Source organism: Apium graveolens, chromosome 6 (genome assembly GCF_009905375.1).
Source record: "Apium graveolens cultivar Ventura chromosome 6, ASM990537v1, whole genome shotgun sequence".
Taxonomy (NCBI): domain Eukaryota; kingdom Viridiplantae; phylum Streptophyta; class Magnoliopsida; order Apiales; family Apiaceae; genus Apium; species Apium graveolens.
In genome coordinates this window covers 110,853,924-110,876,922 of record NC_133652.1, presented here as the reverse complement: position 1 = coordinate 110,876,922, position 22,999 = coordinate 110,853,924, and positions in this window count along the sequence as shown.

Sequence of the window (22,999 nt, the reverse complement as noted above, 5' to 3'; positions counted from 1 at the left end):
GGCAGATTTGTCATATGTAGAGAGTCCGGTAGAGATTCTAGAGGAGAGAGAAAAAGTATTAAGAAATAAAGTGGTAAAGTTAGTAAGAGTATTATGGAGAAACCCAAAGGTTGAAGAGTCAACCTGGGAGTTAGAAAGTGATATGAGAGAAAAGTACCCTCATTTGTTTTCTTAGGAGATTCTGAGGACAGAATCCTTTTAAGGGGGAAAGATGTAATATCCGGGATATATCATGTAATTATTTTTGCTATTAAATAATTATTATCTGTGTACAGTATCTATTCTGTGAATTAATTGTTAAGTGTTATCTGTGTTTGGATATTTAAAAATAATATCAATTGAGTATTTTAATTTTTATATGTCAAATATAGATAATTGTCATATCTTCCAAATTATTTTTATGTTGATTTATGGATTTATAAGAATCATATGAAATTTATAAAATCTTTTTCCGAGCATTTAAAATCTATTTTATAGAAACGGGAACCAATCGACGTCATCCGTTGTTACGTTTTTGGAACCCGAAACTCTTCCGAGAACTCCTTCCTAACCTAATTGTAATATTCCGAGCATATTCCATGTTTCGACTTTTTCGATCCGGCGTACGGTTTGTTCTGTGCGGGTCCCGGCGCAACATTTTCGATACAATATTTGTTTCGGTAAATCAATAAAACCCCTATTTTCGATAAACGGGAGTTTTTTATTAAACTATCCCAATTATCACCTCGTAGTACGTGTAACCAGGCGCTGAGACCAAGACCGTGATAAGTGGCATTTTATACCACTTAGAACATCTTAAAATGGCTTAAATTGGTGCCTTGAAATCAAGCATTTTATGTATTTGATGCGTTTTTCTAGTGTTTATGCATTTCAGGGTATTAGTTGTATTTCAGAAGAGTAATCATCAAGGATAAGCCTTGGCATGTGTTCACCATTGCGAGAGGAAAGAAAGGGGAAGATTACGGCGAAGAAACGGAGCAAACTCAGGAAAAATCCAGTAGGGTCCTGAGCGCCCGCTCAGCTATGCTGAGCGGCCGCGCAGAAAGCTGAGCGCCCGCTCAGCTAAGCTGAGCGCCCGCTCAGCTATGCTGAGCGGCCGCGCAGGGTCGGGAAATTAAATAATTATATTTAGACTTCTACTTCTGTTTGGCTTCCAACTTCTATGTAATCTGTGTTTTATGGGACTAGTATATAAGTAGATTTGGAGACGTTTTCACGAGGTTAGATCGTGGTATTAAGCGAGGAGCGAAGGAGATAAGGAAGAAGACCGTTTTAGCACACAGCAACAAAGAGGAAGCATATTTTCTTATGATTCTTATTTCGTTGTAACGTTGGATGCTAGTTTTCTTACTTTGAACCTATTTACTCTTGTGACGTACTCTGATTTAATATAATTAGTTTAGTTATTATTTTCTTGTGGTTGTTTATCATGATTTCATATGAACCCATGATGACGATAAGTGCTATTATGGGCTAATCGTGATCATGGGGTCGCAACGGATTTACTATGGAATTCCTTTAGTTAATTGTTAATACTTTAGTGTGTGATGATTGTATGATATCTAGTATTGGTTGTGCGTATTCGTCTTATGTGCTTCGCGAACATATAAGATAGGGTGTTAATCTCTTGTGAAGCGACGGTGGATCTTGAGATTTAGAACTTGCCATGCTAGCATAGGTTCATGTACGATGTGCATGATTAGTGGGTAACTCTAACAGTTTTATTTGCCCTGTGTAATCAAAAGGAATAACTTGTGCTTAAATCGTTGTGTTGTCAATTTCTGTAGACATATAGGAACTCAACATAATTGATGACTATTCAACTTCTATCTTAATTGTGGATGCTTGGTAGAATGGTATTAGTACAATGAAAATTGGCTTTTATCAGTTTCGTGTTATTCGATTAATATCATCATTGTCACATGCTAAAGGTAATAACAATAACTATTGAAGGAAGTAGTAATGAAGTTGTGATCACATGAGTGTTTTAATATTGTTAATTGAAGTGTTATTTAAGTGATAACTAAGTAATTAATCGTAGTTAATATTTAGTCAACAATTCTAAGTGTTAGTGTCTTAACATTGAGAAGTAATCATACGTTGGTGCGTGAGTTTAATTAAACAATAATTAGTCTGAGTCTCTGTGGGAACGAACTAGAAAGTATTCTATATTACTTGCGAACGCGTATACTTGCGTGAATATTAGCGCGTGTTTTCGCCCTAACAAGTTTTTGGCGCCGCTGTCGGGGACTCGGCGTATTTGTTTAGTTTATGTACTTACCATCATTGGTCATTAGGACTCAGTTATTATGACGTAGTTGTTACTTATTGTTTCTGGTTGTGTTTCAGGTACTTAAGCGAGCGTTTATGCAAACTCGTTCTCGTACTCACAAGAGGACTTTAGATACAGCTGAGGAGACAGACGAAGTTCTTGATATTCCGGAGAAGATAGTTTTTGAAGATTCAGATTCAGGAACTGAGCAGAAAGAACCAGTAATCATGGGTGATCGTATTGTTCAGGCTGATCCAGCTCTTATGGACTTTTCTCGGCCAAAAATTGATGACATTCAGTCAAGCATTCTTCATCCGGCTATTCAAGCTAACACCTTTGAAATCAAGCCAGGAACTATTCAGATGGTGCAGAATTCTGTTTCTTTTGGACGAGCTGCAACTGAAGACCCCAACATGCACATAAGGAATTTTGTCAAGATCTGCAGCACCTTTAATTATAATGGCGTGACTGATGAGGCTATCAAGCTAAGGCTTTTCTGATTCTCATTGAGGGACAAAGCTAAGGACTGGTTACATTCTGAACCAGCTGGGTCCATCACTACTTGGCAAGATCTTGCGCAAAAGTTTCTGGTGAAGTTTTATCCGATGGCAAAGACTGCTGCTATGAGGAGTGCTCGCGCAGCAACCTTCAGAATCTATGTGCGAAGCTTGGGAACGCTACAAGGAAATGTTGAGGAAGTGTCCGCATCATGGAATGCCCGATTGGATGGTGATCACTGGTTTCTATAATGGTTTGGGGGCCCAATCTAGGCCCATGCTCGATGTAGCAGCTGGAGGTGCCTTATGGGCTAAAAGCTATACGGAGGCTTATAATCTTATCGAGACTATGGCTGCAAATGAGCATCAAAACCCAACTCAGAGGATGATGCCTGGGAAGGTAGCAGGTATTCTGGAAGTCGATGCAGCCACCGCTATTGCAGCGCAGTTCCAAGCATTGTCGATGAAGGTTGATTCTCTAGCTACATATGTAGTCAATCAAATAGCTATGGTTTGTGAGCTTTGTGCAGGTTCTCATGCTACGGATCAGTGTTCTCTTGTCAATGAATCTATTCAGTATGTGAATAATTATCAGCGACAACAGCAGCCTGTGCCAGCTACTTATCATCCTAATAATAGAATTCATCCAAATTTCAGCTGGGGTAATAATCAGAATGCTATTCAGCCACCATATCAGCAAGGTGTGAGTAAACAGTTTAATCCACCTGGATTCCAGCAACCACAGCAGTATGCTTAAAGGCAATCATACCCTCAACATGGAAGTGCAGCTGCACCTACTGGTGCTGATTTTGAGGAACTTAAGCTGTTATGCAAGAGTCAGACGGTTTCTATCAAGACCTTGGAAAATCAAATCGGTCAAATAGCCAATGCAGTGCTGAATCGTCAACCTGACATACTCCCCAGTGACACGGAAGTACTAGGCAGGAAGGAAGCTAAAGAGCAAGTCAAGGCTATTACCTTAAGGTCTGGGAAAGTTGCTGATGCTGAAAATCCAAAAGAAGGAGAAGCTGAAATTAGAGATGAAGAAGCTAAGCAAAAGGAGAAAGCGGCGGAACCAAGGAAGACTACTGTTGAACACACTCTGCCTGAGGGTAATACAGGAGAGAAACAACTCTATCCTCCACCACCTTTTCCTAAGAGATTGCAGCAACAAAAGCTGGATAGACAGTTCGGTAAGTTTCTGGAGGTGTTCAAGAAACTTCACATCAATATACCTTTCGCTGAGGCTCTGGAGCAAATGCCTAGTTATGCGAAGTTTATGAAGAATATTCTTTCAAGGAAGGTGAAACTGGATGACCTTGAGACCGTTGCTCTCACGGAAGAATGCAGCGCTGTTCTGCAGCAAAAGTTACCTCCAAAGCTTAAAGATCCAGGTAGCTTCACCATTCCTTGCACCATTGGTAAGTTGACTTTTGACAAGTGCCTTTGTTATTTGGGAGCAAGCATCAATCTGATGCCATTGTCGATCTTTAAAAAGTTGGATTTGCCTGATCCAAAACCCACATACATGTCTCTACAATTGGCTGATCGTTCTATTACTTACCCAAGGGGCAGAGTGGAGGATGTGGTAGTCAAGGTAGATAAGCTCTTCTTTCCTGCAGATTTTGTTATTCTGGATTTTGAGGAAGATAAGAAGATTCCTGTAATCTTGGGAAGACCTTTCTTGGCTACTGGCCGTACCTTGATAGATGTGCAGAAAGGTGAACTTACTATGCGGGTACAAGATCAGGATGTGACCTTCAACATGTTCAAGGCAATGAAATTTCCTACAGAAGATGAGGAGTGCTTAAAAGTGGATTTGATTGATTCTGCGGTTACTTCAGAACTCGATCACATGCTAATGACTGATACATTGGAAAGGGCTTTAGTGGGGGATTTTGAAAGTGATGATGAAGATGGCAACGAGCAATTACAATATCTGAATGCTTCTCCCTGGAAGTGAAAGCTGGACATGCCGTTTGAATCTCTTGGTACTTCTGACCTCAAGAATGCTGAAGGAAAGCTCAAACCGTCAATTGAGGAAGCACCTACCTTGGAGCTCAAGCCATTACCTGAACACTTAAGGTATACTTTTTTAGGTGATGCATCTACTTTACCTGTTATTATTGCATCTGACCTTTCAGGTAGTGAGGAAGACAAGCTCTTAAGGATTTTGAGAGAATTCAAATCGGCTATTGGATGGACCATAACAGACATCAAGGGGATCAGCCCTTCATATTGTATGCATAAAATTCTGCTAGAGGAAGGTAGTAAGCCGACTGTTGAACAGCAGCGCAGACTTAATCCTATCATGAAGGAGGTGGTGAAGAAAGAAATTCTGAAATGGCTAGATGCAGGCATCATTTATCCTATTTCTGACAGTTCTTGGGTGAGCCCCGTACAATGTGTCCCTAAGAAAGGAGGTATCACTGTGGTAGCAAATGAGAAGAATGAGCTCATCACCACTCGAACAGTTACAGGATGGAGAGTATGCATGGATTATCAAAAGTTGAACAAAGCCACGAGGAAAGATCATTTCCTTCTTCCTTTCATTGATCAGATGCTTGACAGGTTGGCTGGTCATGAGTATTATTGTCTTCTGGATGGCTATTCAGGGTATAATCAGATTTGTATTGCACCAGAGGATCAGGAAAAGACTACCTTTTCAGAGATGTATGATGGCTATATTCTCTGACATGATTGGAAATAATGTTGAGGTGTTCATGGACGACTTCTCCGTCTTTGGACATTCGTATGATGAATGTTTGAATAATCTTCGTGCCGTACTCAAAAGGTGCGTGGAAACTAATTTGGTGCTCAATTGGGAGAAATGTCATTTTATGGTGCTTAAAGGCATTATTCTTGGGCATAAGGTCTCTAGCAAGGGTCTGGAGGTGGACAAGGCCAAGGTGGGAGTCATTGAAAATCTTCCACCACCTATTTCTGTGAAGGGAATCCGTAGTTTTCTTGGTCATGCGGGTTTTTATCGACGATTCATCAAGGAATTTTTGAAGATATCTAAGCCGTTGTGCAATTTGCTTGAGAAAGATGTGCCTTTCAAATTTGATGATGAATGTTTGGCGGCATTCGAGACTCTCAAGAAGAGTTTGATCACTGCACCAGTTATTACAGCACCAGATTGGACAGAGCCGTTTGAGATGATGTGTGATGCGAGTGATTATGCGGTAGGTGCAGTTCTGGGGTAGCGCAAGAATAATCTCTTTCTTGTGGTCTACTATGCGAGTAAGACCTTAAATGCGGCCCAAATGAACTACACCACTACGGAGAAGGAGCTCTTGGCTATAGTCTTTGGTTTCGAGAAATTTCGATCTTATCTGCTTGGGACTAAAGTAACGGTATTTACTGATCATGCGTCCATTCGCTATTTGGTTTCCAAGAAGGATTCGAAGCCGAGACTCATTCGTTGGGTACTCTTACTTCAGGAATTTGAGTTAGAGATCAAGGATCGAAAAGGTACTGAGAATCAAGTAGATGACCATCTCTCTAGGTTGGAGAATTCCGAGTCTACTTCACAAGATAGGACATTAATCAATGAATCTTTTCCGGATGAGCAGTTGTTCGCAGTTCAGGAGGAAGAGCCATGGTTTGCAGATATTGTAAACTATCTTGTCAGCAATATAATGCCTCCTAATTTGACCTCAGCTCAAAAGAAGAAGTTTCTGCATGAGGTGAAGTGGTATATGTGGGATGAACCATATTTGTTTAGACAGGGAGATGACCAGATCATCAGGAGATGTATCCCGTTCTGTGAGACGGAGGGGATATTACGAGACTGCCACTCCACGGTTTATGGTGGACACTATGGTGGTGAGAAGACGGCAGCTCGTATTCTGCAAGCAGGTTTTTTCTGGCCTACTTTGTTTAAGGATGCTCATCAGTTTGTTTTAAGGTGTGATAGTTGCCAAAGAGTGGGAAATTTGACGAGAAAGGATGAGATGACGTTAAATGTGATGCTTGAAGTTGAGGTCTTTGATGTTTGGGGAATCGATTTCATGGGGCCTTTTGTCTCATCCTGCAATAATCAGTACATCTTACTGGTAGTCGATTATGTCTCAAAATGGGTAGAAGTCAAAGCTTTACCGACAAATGATGCAAAGGCAGTGCTGAATTTTCTTCATAAGCAGATTTTCACAAGGTTTGGAACACCTCGGGTAATCATAAGTGATGAAGGGTCACATTTCTGCAACCGTAAGTTCACTTCTATGATGCAGCGTTATAATGTGAATCATCGAGTTGCTACTGCCTATCATCCGCAAACAAATGGTCAAGCGGAAGTGTCTAACAGAGAGATCAAGCGCATTCTAGAGAAGGTTGTTTGTCCGTCAAGGAAAGATTGGTCTTTAAAGCTCGATGAAGCTGTTTGGGCTTACAGAACAGCATACAAAACTCCACTTGGTACCGTTTCAGTTGGTGTACGGTAAGGGATGTCATTTACCTGCGGAGCTTGAGCATAAGGCCTACTGGGCGTTGAAAAAGTTGAACCTGGATTTAGATGCAGCTGGTAAGAAAAGAATGCTTTAGCTTAATGAACTTGATGAATTCCGACTTCAAGCGTATGAGAATAACAAAATGTACAAGGAAAAGGTGAAGAGGTGGCACGATAGGAAGCTACATCCTAAGTTATTCGTGACGGGGCAACAAGTTCTCTTATTCAACTCTCGTCTCCGACTGTTTCCAGGGAAGTTGAAATAAAGGTGGTCTGGACCTTTTATTGTCAAAACTGTGTTTCCACATGGAGCGGTGGAAATTTTTGAGAATGATCTGGACCAAGCATTCAAGGTTAATGGTCAGCGGTTGAAGCACTACTATGGGGACATGGCAAACCGAGAAGTGGTTAGTGCCATTTTATTGACTACTTGAGAAAGGTACGCAATATCAAGCTAATGACGAAAAAGAAGCGCTGCGTGGGAGGCAACCCATGATTTGTTATTACAGGAACCCTTAGAAGTTAATAACCTATTCAAAAACACAAAAGAATCAGAAAAATGGGACTGAAATTTTTTTTTTCCAGTGACCCCCTGAGCGCCCGCTCAGCTCTGCTGAGCGACCGCTCAGGGGTCGACTGCCAGAAAATTTTTTTAGTTCAGAAAAAAAAATCAAAAAATCAAAAAAATAAAAAAACCAATTTTAGCCCATAAACCCACGATTTGTTCCTACTACCCCATCATTTTATCCCTCAACCCCACTCATAATCTAGTTTTAACCTAATTCACATCCTATATATACATACACCTATCCTACATATCCCCCACAAACTTCTACACTCAAACTCTCTCCCAAACACAAAAACTCAGTTCTTAAACACTTTTATTCAAGATTCAATGGCACCCAAGAGAGCACGAACTATTGATAGCAGCAGCACAGTCCCTACTGCTGATTCATCGAGGGGTACTGCTGCAAGGCCTCAGTTGAATGACAGAGCTGCGGAGGAGGAGTACACGAGGCTTTTGGGGAAGCCGATTCTGAAGGAGAGAGGGTTTTTACCATCGGGGAGGGATGGTGAGTTACTACCCATGATTGTAGAGAAGGGGTGGATAGCTTTTTGTGAATCGCCCGAAGCAGTACCGATGAGCGTGGTTCACGAGTTCTATGCGAACACGAAGGCCGAGAAGAATGGGTTTTCTGTGGTCCGAGGGATGACGGTTGATTATCACCCAGCGGCGATTCGCCGTGTGATTGGGCAGCGAGAGAGGAAGCCCAAGGAGGAGAACTGGAATGAGAAGACTGCTGAGGATTTCGACTTGGATTTGATTTGTGCTACTCTCTGTAGGCCGGGCACGGTTTGGACCTTCAAGACCGGCACTAATGAGTATCGTCACTTCTCGGTGATCGCTATGAACAGGTATGCCCGTGCATAGAATGCATTTATTTGTGCTAATATTTTGCCTTCTTCGCATGCACACGAGGTCACAGTTGAGAGAGCACAGTTGTTGTGGGGAATTCTTAATGAGGAGTATTATGTGAACCTTGGTGAGTTTATCTACCAAGGAATTCTGAAGTTTTTGAGCGGAGCTAAGCATATGAACATCCCTTATGCATCCACGGTCACGAAGCTTTGCCGAGTAGTGGGAGTGAACTGGCCGGCTCATGAGCAGTTGCAGTTGCCGGCCGCTCCGATTGATTCTGGGACTCTGAATGGGATGCAGGAGTGGACCGGTGGTGAGCCCGAGGAGCATGAGCTGGGTTATCGTCTTCCAGGAGGGCGTCCAGCACGAGGTTCTACTATGGCTAGGCCTAGGCGTGATGAGGCTGGTTCTTCAAGAGCTCAGGAGGGTGCTGGGATGGCTGATACCCGGTATAGGAGGCTTTCACGGTGGATGGATGCCATGTACGAGACGCAGAGCAGGTTTGCTCAGGAGCTCACCCTTGCGTTAGGGACTGCTTTTTGGGGCCTTGGAGCTGATATCCAGTGGCCAGTTTTTTGTGAGGACTCTGCATACCCGCCGCCTGATACTCCACCCACTGAGGGTGATGATGATGATGACTCCGAGTAGGTATACCCGGTGTTCCTTTCTACTACCTTCATTGGGGACATTGAAGATTTTAAGTTTGGGGGTGGTAGTTAAGGAATATTTTGTGTGAGTCATATAGTTGCATATTCAAGATAGTTAGTTCATATAGTTGCATAATTTTTGCCATATAGTTTTTTTTATTTATTTATAGCTTTATTTGTTTATCATGTCATGTAGCTCATGCATATACCATGATCCCTTTTGCGATGATTTATCGACTGAATTGTGATGTTGATGCGAGTGTAGTGATAGCATTAAAGTGATATTGAGTCGTGTAGGTTGATATGCATGTTAGAAGCACTTGTATTTTCACTAAGTCTTAGAGAATGCTTAAGGGCTAGATTGTTGTTATGATCTGATTGTTTTCGAGGTTAATCTATTTATTATGCTTAGAATTCGATAATAGGTTCTTAGTGATAAAGGCATGAAAAAGAAAAAAATGGAGTAAAAATGGAATTTGTTGCTAGTTGTGGCTAGGCGTCAAATGGCTAGTAGCCGGCTCGCATGTTATGCGAGTAGTCTAGGGTTGAGCAAGATGGAGCGAAACGCACTTGCTCAGAAATTTTGAAAAAAAAAAAGAAAGAATTTTTTTTTGTGTTTATGCATAATTGATCACGAGTGGGCTCTTTGGTATTCGAGTTATTAAGTTCTTAGGGGACTTTGTGCCTAGTGACCTAAGGTTTTTAGAGTCTGGGATCCGCTAACCTAACGCTCGTTACATGGATACCATTGTATAAGTCTTTTGTGGACCTCACTCATTGCACGGTCAAATAAGCATTGTTGTCGTGAATAAAAAACATGATTTCGTAATAAGCTCCAAAATTCTTGTAGTGTTATATGTCACTTTGTGCCTAGAATTTTTATTCTTTGTATAATCATGTGATTGCCTTGATAATAGTTGAGTCATAATAACTGGTCTAGTTCCGATGCATATCTGTTAAGCATCTGCACACACCACGTTTCTGGCTGTATGTTCGTTTGCATGAGTTTATTGACCTTTAGTCGCCTAACTGCATTTGTTGAGATGTTGCAATTTAGTTGGTTTGTTCATAGTAAGGGGGATCGCTGCATTTTCATATAGATTGCATTCATGCATGTTTTTTTTATTTGTTTTTGAGTCTGTGACGCTTGAGGGCAAGCATCAATTTAAGTTTGGGGGTGTGATAAGTGGCATTTTATACCACTTAGAACATCTTAAAATGGCTTAAATTGGTGCCTTGAAATCATGTATTTTGTGTATTTGATGCGTTTTTCTAGTGTTTATGCATTTCAGGGTATTAGTTGCATTTCGGAGGAGTAATCATCAAGAATAAGCCTTGGCATGTGTTCACCATTGCGAGAGGAAAGAAAGGGGCAGATTACGGCGAAGAAACGGAGCAAACTCAGGAAAAATCCAGTAGGGTCCTGAGCGCCCGCTCAGCTATGCTGAGTGGCCGCGCAGTAAGCTGAGCGCCCGCTCAGCTATGCTGAGCGGCCGCGCAGGGTCGGGAAATTAAATAATTATTTTTAGACTTCTACTTCTGTTTGGCTTCCAACTTCTATGTAATCTGAGTTTTATGGGACTAGTATATAAGTAGATTTGGAGACGTTTTCACGAGGTTAGATCGTGGTATTAAGCAAGGAGCGAAGGAGATAAGGAAGAAGACCGTTTTAGCACACAGTAACGAAGAGGAAGCATATTTTCTTGTAATTCTTATTTCGTTGTAACGTTGGATGCTAGTTTTCTTACTTTGAACCTATTTACTCTTGTGACGTACTCTGATTTAATATAATTAGTTTAGTTATTATTTTCTTGTGGTTGTTTATCATGATTTCATATGAACCCATGATGACGATAAGTGCTATTATGGGCTAATCGTGATCATGGGGTCGCAACGGATTTACTATGGAATTCTTTAGTTAATTGTTAATACTTTAGTGTGTGATGATTGTATGATATCTAGTATTGGTTGTGCATATTCGTCTTATGTGCGTCGCGAACATATAAGATAGGGTGTTAATCTCTTGTGAAGCGACAGTGGATCTTGAGATTTAGAACTTGCCATGCTAGCATAGATTCATGTACGATGTGCATGATTAGTGGGTAACTCTAACTGTTTTATTTGCCCTGTGTAATCAAAAGGAATAACTTGTGCTTAAATCGTTGTGTTGTCAATTTCTGTAGACATATAGGAACTCAACATAATTGATGACTATTCAACTTCAATCTTAATTGTGGATGCTTGGTAGAATGGTATTAGTACAATGAAAATTGGCTTTTATCAGTTTCGTGTTATTCAATTAATATCATCACTGTCACATGCTAAAGGTAATAACAATAACTATTGAAGGAAGTAGTAATGAAGTTGTGATCGCATGAGTGTTTTAATATTGTTAATTGAAGTGTTATTTAAGTGATAACTAAGTAATTAATCGTAGTTAATATTTAGTCAACAATTCTAAGTGTTAGTGTCTTAACATTGAGAAGTAATCATACGTTGGTGCGTGAGTTTAATTAAACAATAATTAGTCTGAGTCTCTGTGGGAATGAACTAGAAAGTATTCTATATTACTTGCGAACGCGTATACTTGCGTGAATATTAGCGCGTGTTTTGGCCCTAACAGACCGCATTACAAATTGTACTGGTTTGGATAATTATCCTGAAAACCGATACCGTTTGGATCAGTTTTTATAAATAAACATACCGTTTTATATCCGGAATGATCCAATAGGATACTAATTTTCCGTAATTATAAATAGCCTTTTACCGTATTTTATTTCGTATCAAAATCAATTGCAGACAGATAATTATATAATTTTACAGAGAAAAATCATATATTCATAAACTGTTCCAAGAATCAAACCAACTTTTGAAGGTGTTATTGATCTTTGTTTGAAAAGCTCGTGTACCAGATTTGAAGGTCTTGAAGAGCTCTATCAGATTCCATAACCTGTTTTACTACAGAATCAAAGGTTAATTTTATATATTTTTATTAAATTTTGAATTATTTTGATTAAAAATATGAATTTTTGTTCGGATGATTGTTTTTATGGTTTGATGATTGCATGTTGTAGAGCTTGTTTTCCTGATGATTTTGATATAATATACGTCTGATTTGGAGTTCAATAACATGTTCAAATTTGAGTTTGATTTTCGAATTTTAAAATTAGGGTTTATAACCCGTATGAATGTTTTCAATTGAAATTTGGGGGTTTTTGATTTAGGGGTTATTAGCTGTTGATTTATAGTGGGTTGTGTTCCTTATGAAATTTGCAATCGATTGGTATATAGCTCGTTAACAGAGGATTAGTGAATCGAAGGGAGTTGTAGTTTGAAGTTTTCCGATGTTCGCCGGAAACCGGCGATGTTCTTGGCCAATTTCCGGCCAGAACAGGAATGATTAGAATGATTTGTTTGCATGAATATGTTCCTGATGAAGTGTAGTTGTGATCCGGACAGTTTGGTGGCCTGAGGTGGCCGGAATCGTGTTCTCCGGCCACACTCCGGCGAGGTTGACGGCGGGGCTGACAAAATTGCAAACAGGCCCCTGTAGTTTAAAAACGATACAGTTAGGTCCCTGAAGTTTCCAGACTTTGCAAATTTAGGATTCCTGTTTTAAAAATGTTTAAAAATCATATTTCCTATTTATTTTTATTATAAAAATTCATTTTTAATTTCTGAAAATTCTAAAAATTATTATTTTAATTCTGAAAATTATTTTTAATTTAAAAATAAATCTGAATTAATTAGTTAATTAATTTCAGTTAATTTTTAATTGATTAATTGGTCAATTAATTGGAAAATTAATTGATTAATTGATTTAATTAATTATTAATTGATTTTAGTTAATTATCTAATTAGATTTAATTATTTAAAAATGATTTAAAAATTCCGAAAAATAGATTCGAGCTTTAAAATATTATTCTAAATTATTTCCAAGGCTCGATAATTATTATAAAATTGTTTCGGAGCCAGAATTGGCCAACCGAACCCTGTTTATTATCCCGAAATTGATCCAACGACCCGTTTTAATTCCGAAAAATGTTTTAAAAATCGTTTTAAATACCAGAAAGCCTATTTATGACCTGAAATGTCTTTATAAATGATATGTCATTGATTATGTGACGTATTATGTGATATATGTGATATGTTGGTTGACTGTCGGTCTATATATATTCGATGTTTACTGTTTATCGCGTAACTTTCAATCCGTTAATCGGATTTGGATAATACGAAGGGTAGATAGAAGTGTATGTTAAATAGAATCATATGAGTTGAATATTGATAGATGCTTATGATATGTGAGCAGAAGAGGCAAGACGTAGGAAAGGGAAACAGGTAGTTGAGAAGTAAGACGATTGAGATTGGAAGCTAGTGCAGTGTAATAAGCTAATACCAGGCAAGTGCTCTGAACTTTCTCGAGATATTGTAGTACTTGATAGTCTTGTTGATATTGCAAGTGCTTTGAAGCACTGAAACCCAAACCCTGATTCCAGTTATTGTTCTTGAGCCGTAAACCTTATTCTTTCTAAGCCATTGATTATTGTATACCCAAACACAAACCACAAATCTACGATACTACTCTACAAATACATACAAACTAAATACCAGACACTGGACTGAATTACTAATATACTCAACCCAATGTATTTTATGCTTTGAATGACCAAATCTTTGAAACCCTGAAACGTTGATTCCTTTGTTATCCAATTCTTTCATTACCCAACATCCAAGCTTTGAAGTTACCTTGTAGATCCGTACAAGGATTGAAATCCTTTTATTGTTAAGCACTCACTGTTGTTAATGATTCCGGTTATTGTTTATTATTGTTCATTTTGTTATTATATTAGAATTGGATTGTTTTTTTTTAAAAATTGTGGACCAGATTCGTGGTTAGACCATATAATGGTCAAGTTAGGCCAATGTATGCCTTGGATCCAGTAGTTAGAGCAATGCTGTGTGCTTTGCTCGGGGTTAGTGCGTGACTGATCAGCAGCCTAACCTTGGTTTTAAAATAAAAGTATAATGTCCAATTCTAAATCATAATCCACTGTTCACTTGATATCATAACCATATTCACTTGATGATCATTATTCTCAGTTTTGTCATTGTGACTTGATGAGCTAGTTAGCTCATTTGTGCGATGTTGTTTATATTCTTTCCAGTTAAAAAGGAACCAGTTGGTAGCAAGGATCCTCAATCCAGCGCGAGAGCTAGGGATTAAGGTTGAGAAAGCTGAGCTAGTAGGCTTCTTTTGGAATAAATTAAGTTTGTAAAAGTTTGTAATAATGTTTAATACTCAGTTTGAGTTTGAATGGATGGGATTTGAACGGTTTTTAATATAAGTAGATGTGTTTGGCTTGTGTGCATACTTTAACCTGTTGCGGTCTGTGGTAGTTGGTAAGTAGGGTCACTGTATATTATTGTTATCTTTATTATTGTTATAAGCAGGTTATAATTAAGGTGTGTGTGGGGACCCCAAACTTCTGACTCGGGTTTGGAGGGCGCCACAAGTATCTTCAGCTTGTTCCCCCTGGACAGGTGCATTTTCCCTTGGAGTAGTTACCACAGTTTCAATGACATCAGAACTTAACCCGTCAGTCCAGTAATCTTCTTATCATCAAAAGATACATTGATAGATTCCATGACAACCCTTGTTCTTAAATTGTAGACTCTGAAGGCTTTTGTGGAAAGTGGATATCCAACAAAAATTCCTTCATCAGCTTTTAGATCAAATTTTGACAGCTGTTCAGGATGAGTCTTAAGAACAAAACACTTACATCCAAATACATGAAAGTATTTCAGATTTGGCTTCTTTTTCTTCACCATCTCATATGGTGTTTTTTATGCTTGGTTATGAGTGTAACATTCTGTGTAAAACAAGCAGTCTGCATAGCTTCAGCCCAAAAGTAGGTTGGTAGCTTTGCTTCATCAAGCATAGTTCATGCAACTTCAATGAGAGTCTTGTTCTTTCTTTCTACAACTCTATTTTGCTGTGGAGTTCCAGGTGCAGAAAATTCCTGCTTAATTCCATGCTCTTTGCAGATCTCTTCCATTATTGAATTCTTGAACTCAGTGCCATTATCACTTCTTATAATTTTGAGAGAATCTTTGACCAATTTATCCAACAGTTTGACATGATTAGTTAGAGTGGATGCAGTCTCATTCTTCTTGTGCAAGAAATACACCCAAGTGTACCTTGTGAACTCATCCACTATAACCATAACATATTTCTTCTTTGCAATAGACATGACATTGACTGGACCAAATAGATCAACATGCAGTAGGTGATAAGGCTCAAGAATTGAAGATTCAGTTTTGCTTTTGAATGAAGATTTTCTTTGTTTTGCCTTTTGACATGAATCACAAAGGCGAGCAAATACTGATTTTGGCAGTCCTCTCACAAGATCTTTCTTTACTAGCTCATTTATGTTGTTGAAATTTAAATGAGAGAGTCTTTTGTGCCAATTCCAGATTTCTTCAATTGATGCTCTACTCAACAGACTGATTACAGAACCATCAGAACTTGTTGAAAGTCTGGCTTCATAAATGTTACTATGCCTGTAACCTTTCAGAACCACTTTGCCTGTAGAATTGCTTACAACTTTACAGTGTTCTTCAAAGAAATCCACATGATAACCTCTGTCACAGATTTGACTCACACATAGCAGATTATGTTTAAGTCTAGGGACCAGAGCTACTGATTCAATGATTATATTTCCAAGATTGATATTGCCATATCCTAGAGTTTTTCCCATGTTGTCATCTCCATAAGAAACTCCTGGGCCAGCTTTTTCCATAAAGTCTGATAGCAGGCTTTATTTTCAGTCATATGTCCTGAACATCCACTGTCCAGAAGTAGGATGTTTTTTCAGTTGCCCGACAATCACAAAGACCACTATAGGTTAGTTTTAAGGACCCAGACTTGCTTGGATCCTTTGGCCTTATTAATTTTGTTAGCATTTGCAGCGGATTTAATTTCAGAGTTTATGCTAACATGCTGTTTATCAGAATTTATATCAGACTTTGTATCAGACTTTACACTAGAAGGAATTAAACTAACTTTCTTCAAAGAAGGTTTTATTTGATAATAATCATAGTAAAAACTATGATATTCCTTACAAGTATAAATGGAATGTCATAAACTACCACAATGAAAACAAGGATTTTGTGGTTTAAACCTAACAGACTGACTCTTAACTCCTGATCTAAGAGGTAAAGAGTTTATATCTTTATTTTTTTGGCAAAAAGAAGCAAGATGGTTAGAGTTTCCACAGTTATAACATTTCTTTCTAGGAGCATTAGGAACAGGCATATAATTATTGCTTTTATTCACACCTTCCTTTCCATTCCTATTTTTCCTAGCTTCCTTTACCTTGTTCACATTTCTAATCTCTTTCAGCTTATGCTTAAGCTGCTTCTTTGTCATCAAGCCTATGTCTACTTCAGTTGGTTTATCCTGTTTTAATTTTTCAGAAGTTGACTTTCTTTGACTTCTGTCCTAGACTCTTTCATCTTTTCAGAATCAGACTTTACAGTTTTTACTACAAACTTAGCAGGATTTACCTTTGGCTTAGCCGTCTGTTTAACAATAATTGGCTCAATTTGCACAGTTCCTTTCTCACTTTTATCATCTCCTTAAACTAAGCCCTCTTTCCAGTTTCCACTACTTAGTAAATTCTGAGTTGTTCTGCCTGAGTTAGTCCAAGTTCTGATAATCTCTCTTTCCTTTTCTAAGTCAGCTTTTAGAGATTTATTAAATTTTAACACTTCATCTCTAACATATACAACATCATCTCTTTCTTTCTTAGTTTGATGAAGAAAAACTAACTTTTTTTCTAAATAGTCATTTCTCTTTTTAAAAGGAAGATTTTTAGATGTTAATCCTTCACATGTTAAAGTCTGATCTCTATAACTAATGAACATGGTTTTAAGATATAATCTCAACTCAGTAATATCATCAGTGTGAAAAGCATAAGTTGTTTGAGGTACCTTTAATTTAGCAGTTTCAATACTGCTACCAGCATTTGCCATCAAGGCATAGTTCACCTCATGTTCAGAATCTGAAGTGTCTGTCCAGCTTTTCTTCTTTGTGACAAGTGCCTTGCCTTTGTCACTTTTTCCTTTCTTGCAGTCAGGAGATATGTGGCCTCTTTCACCATAATTTTAGCATTTCACATTTGAGTTGTCTCCTCTGTCAGACTTTCCTCCTTTGCCTTCAGACTTTATGAACCCTTTCTTATCAGAACTTCCACCTTTCCTGGAAAACTTCATGCCCTTTCTGAATTTCCTGTAGGCTATCTTTGTGATACCCTTCACCATAAGAGCACACAGTTGCATTATCTCTGCATCAACATCCATTTCAGGTAAACTTTCAGTTTCTGAATCATCATCATCAGAATATGATGACTCTGAATCAGACTTTCTGATGAGAGCCTTTCTTTTACCCCTCTTTGAGGCAACCACTTTAGGAGATTCCTCCTCAGCTTTAAGAGCAACTGTCCGTGACTTCCTTCCATGCCTCTTGCTCCTTTGATCCATCTCAAGTTCATAAGTCTTGAGCATACCATAAATTTCATCAAGAGTAGTTTCTGTAAGGTCATAGTTGTCTCTTATGGTAGTAGACTTCAAATCCCAATTTTTAGGAAGAGCTAAAAGGAATTTTAGATTTGAATCTTCAAGATCATATTCCTTGTCCACCAGTGACAGATCATTCAAGAGTTTGACAAACCTGTCATATAAGTCATTTAATGACTCATCAGCTTTTGAGTCAAAGTGCTCATACTCTTGAGTGAGTATAGTCCTCCTTTTCTTTTTGATTACATCAGTTCCCTGGCATCTTGTCTCCAAAGCATCCCATAGCTCCTTTGTAGTCTTGCAATTAATTACCCTGTTTGACATGACATTATCAATGACACTATGCAGTAAATGCCTTACCCTTGCATCATTGGCAATAGATGAGATGTCTTTAGCTGTGTAATCACCTTTCTCCTTTGGTATGGACTTTACTGGTTGATCAGCAACTACAACAGAGAGCTTGGTACGCTTATATGGTCCTTCATTAATCCTATCAAGGTATTCTGGATCTGTAGCTTCCAGAAACATAGCCATCTTCACTTTCCATATGGGATAGTCAGAAGGTCTCAATATGGGAATCCTAATAGTCTCATATCGACTGTGGGTTTGGGTGTTTTGAGTTTCTTGAGTTTTGGTGGGCTTAGTTGGGGTTTGTGCTTCTTCAAACATGATTGTTTGGATCTTTACTATATGCGTGTTAACAGAAAAGCTCTGATACCACTTGTTAGGTCACACAACACTGTAGAAGGGGGTTGAATACAGTGTTTATACAATCAAATCAACTTCAACACAAGTATGTAAAAAAGATCAAGTATATTCAATAAACTCTATTACAATATGAACTGTTTTTCTCTCTCAGTGATGAACAAATATCACTAAGAGCTGCTAGGTTATAATGTATAATCTTTTCGATAATAATAACAAATATAGTGTAAACCCTAAGTTTGTGTTTATATAGTACACAGTTATAAGATATATTCTAATTGATATGGAATATAATCCTGTCTCCTAAAATATATCAATCAGATATCTTTTACAAGTCTTCTAGTCCTCTAACTCTTTCCATGCATATCTTCTATTGTTTTAGTCTCGATTTTCTCCTGTAAATCAGCTTCATTCCTTAACTGAAAGTCTTCCGGCACTTAAGTTCTGATATTAAGTTCTGACTTCCAGTAAGTCCTGATTTCAGTAAGTCCTGATTTGTCATGTTGTTAAGTTCTAAAAAATAAATACATATCATATTAGACATGACATCTCAAATATCTCTAACACTGTAAGACAAGAAAATGCATATCTGAAAAACAAGCTCAGGTGTGCAAGTGAAATTGAAGCAGTACTAAGGGAGAAGCTGGAAAAGAATGAAGTTAAATTGAAGTCCTTCAAGAATGCATCTGAGTTAATTGGACAATACCATGAGAAAAACAAGCCATGTTCAAATATTTCTATTGGTCTTGAATATGATGCCTTGAACAACAAGAAGAAAAATATAGGTGACAAAGGGAAAACAACATAGAATGAAAATCTTCCAACTATCCTGAAAAAGGTTGATTCACCTATGTTGAAGGCATGTGAAGTTAACTTCTGTGAAGAAGAGTTGATTATCAAGAAAGAAATTGCTGATGAAGATAATGAGAATAAAGATGCAGAAGCAACTCAATATTTCAAAACTGAAGAAAAGCTCATGAATAATCAAGGTTCCAAGACACCTGTCAAGGAAACCAAAACATAAGATGCAAGAAAGAAAAAGAAAAATAGAAATGGAAAAATAGGGATAAACAAAAGAAATAATTTTGCTTATGTTGCAGATGTTCCAAGAAAGAAATGTGAAAAATGTGGCTCTATGAATCACCTAACTCACCTTTGTAAAAAGGTTGTTAGCAAGCCAGCTGAAGGAGCATGCAAATACAATGAAGCATATGCAAATGATCACTACTCATTCTGTGACAAGTTTGATTGCATCCCTTGTAACTTGAAAGTGATGAAGAGTTGTCATAAACTAAGAATAGACCTTAAAGAAACAAAAATTGGGTCTACAACAGATAGGGAAAATGCATAACAGTCATTGAATTCTATTTTATCTGAAACAACTCATTCTACTTCTACTAAATCTGTTAACAAGAAGAAAGTACCCAACACTGCTTGGGTTGCTAAACACACTTAAAACTCATTGTGCAGGGAAAAATGAAGAAAGTCATATGGATCATAGACAATGGGTGTTCCAGACATATGACAGGTGATAAAGCCCTGTTGTCACAGTTTGAGGAGAAGGCTGGCCCTTTGGTGACCTTTGGAGAAAATAACAAAGGATTCACAATGGGATATGGCAAGATTGTTTCTAAAAATGTTGTCATTGATGATGTAGCACTGGTAGCTGGTCTTGAAGTGAATCTTCTCAGTGTTAGCCAATTTGCAGACAAAGGATTTGAAGTTTTATTCAACAAAGAAGAATGCACTTTTATCAGCAAGAAAACTGGTGAAGTTGCTCTGAAAGGAGCAAGGAAAGGAATCTTGTTTGTTGCAGACTTGGACTCAACAAATAAGTTATGTTGCTTCTACACCAAGGCATCAGAAGAACAAAGCAAGCTATGGCATAAGAAGTTGTCTCACTTGAATTTCAAGGCAATTAACACCTTGGTCAAAAAGGAGTTAGTAAGAGACATGCCTAGACTGGAGTTTGCTCAAGTTGAAGTTTGTGAACCTTGTCAGAAAGGAAAAATGAAAAGATTAAGTCACAAGTCAAAAACTGTGAATTCTATAAGTGCACCATTGCAACTTATTCACATGGACTTGTTTGGGCCCGTAAATGTCTTATCTATTTCAAGAAACAAATATGCACTTATGATGGTGGATGATTTCTCAAGGTACACTTGGGTAGAGTTCATGCACTCTAAAGATGAAACTCCACACATCATAATTGACCACATAAAAAAGATAGAAAAACAGGCTGAAGATCATAATTGTGTAAAAAGATTGAGAATGATAATGGAACAGAATTCAGGAATGCAACATTGAGTGAATTCTGCAAAAAAAAGACATTGTTTAAGAATTCTCAGCAGCTAGAACACCTCAACAAAATGGAATAGTTGAAAGGAAGAACAGAACATTAGTTGAAGCTGCTAGAACAATGCTGCAAGATGCCAAGTTGCCAACAAGTTTTTGGGAAGAGGCTGCTAACACTGCATGCTATACTCAAAATAGATATCTCATTAACAAGGCTCATGGAACATCACCTTACTCAATCATGTCTAAGAGAAAGCCTACTGTAAAACATCTTCATGTGTTTGGAAGCAAGTGTTACATTTTAAAAGACAACTCTGAATATGTGGGAAAATTTGACTCAAAAGTTTTTGAAGAAATTTTCTGGGATATTCATTAGAGAGAACAGCTTACAAGGTTTATGTGATTGATCAAAAGAAGATTATGGAAAGCACATATGTGACTTTTGATGATGACAAGTGCCCAGGCTTGGAATGCCTTGATGATAATGCAGCTGAAGCCCTTGCATTTGAAAATCTCAACATTGATAGTGATTCTGATGGAGAAGATGAAGTTGATGCACAACAGATGATAAATGAAGAGACCGCTGAATAAGAAAATCATGGGAATGGAAGTTCATCTCACACACCTGCATTTGATCGCACAAACTCAGGGGGAGAAAGAGAAGAAGGATCTAGCAGTCATACCAATAATGAAGAAAATGATGAAGGCACAAGTCAACAAACTCATACAAGGAAGTGGGATAGAAGTCACACAAGAGAAGCAATTATTGGTGATCCTAATGGCTGGTGTGAGAACTAGAAGTGCAACTGCTAATGAGTGCCTACATGCATGCTTTCTGTCTCAGGTAGAACCTAAGAAAACTGAAGAAGCTCTAATGGATCCTGACTGGATATCTGCCATGCAGGAGGAGCTGAATCAGTTTGAAAGAAATAAAGTTTGGGAGTTAGTTCCTGCACCTAAGAATAGAAGCATTATTGGAACAAAATGGGTGTTCAGGAACAAGATGGATGAAAATAGTATAGTTACAAGAAACAAGGCAAGGTTGGTTGCAAAAGGCTACTCACAAGAAGAAGGAATTGATTATGATGAAACTTTTTTTCCAGTTGCAAGACTTGAAGTAATAAGGATTTTTCTAGCATTTGCTGCACATTCAAATTTTAAGGTGTATAAAATGGATGTCAAGAATGCCTTCCTAAATGGTGAGCTAGAAGAAGAGGTTTATGTGCAACAGCCACCTAGCTTTGAAGGTCCAGAATTTCCAAATTTTGTGTACAAGTTACTCAAGGCTCTATATTGACTAAAGCAGGCACCTAGAGCTTGGTATGATACATTGTCAGAATTTATAATGAAACATAATTTTACCAGAGGTACTATAGACAAGACTCTTCTACAAGAAAAATGGTGAAGATATGATCCTAGTTTAGATTTATGTGGATGATATCATCTTTGGTTCTACAAATGAAAAGTTGTGCCAAAGATTCTCCAGGCTTATGCAGAGTGAATATGAAATGAGCATGATGGGGTAATTAAGTTACTTTCTTGGACTTTAAGTCAGTCAAAGAAGTGATGGAATCTTCATCAGCCAAACTAAATATGTTAAAGATTTATTGAAGAAGTTTGGCATGGTTGATTGTTCACCTGCATCTACATCTATGTCTACTGCAACAAAGTTGGATGAAGATAAAAAGGGCAAGAGTGTAGATATCACAAGCTATAGAGGGATGATTGGATCATTGCTTTATTTAACTGCAAGTAGACCAGATATCATGTTTGCTACATGTCTATGTGCAAGATTTCAGTCTAATCCAAAAGAATCACATTTGATGGCTGTAAAGAGGATTTTCAGATATTTGAAGGGGACTCCAAACTTGGGATTGTGGTATCCTAAGGGAACTGGTTTTGAAGTTATTGGCTACGTAGATGGAGATTTTGCTGGACGCAGGGTTGACTGGAAGAGTACTAGTGGAAGCTGTCAATTTCTTGGAAAAAGACTTGTATCCTAGTATAGAAAGAAACAACAATCTGTGTCAACTTCTACAGCAGAGGCTGAATACATAGTTGTAGGAAGTTATTGTGCTAAAGTGCTTTGGATTAGAAATTAGCTAATGGATTATGGCCTAGTTTTACATAAAATTCGTA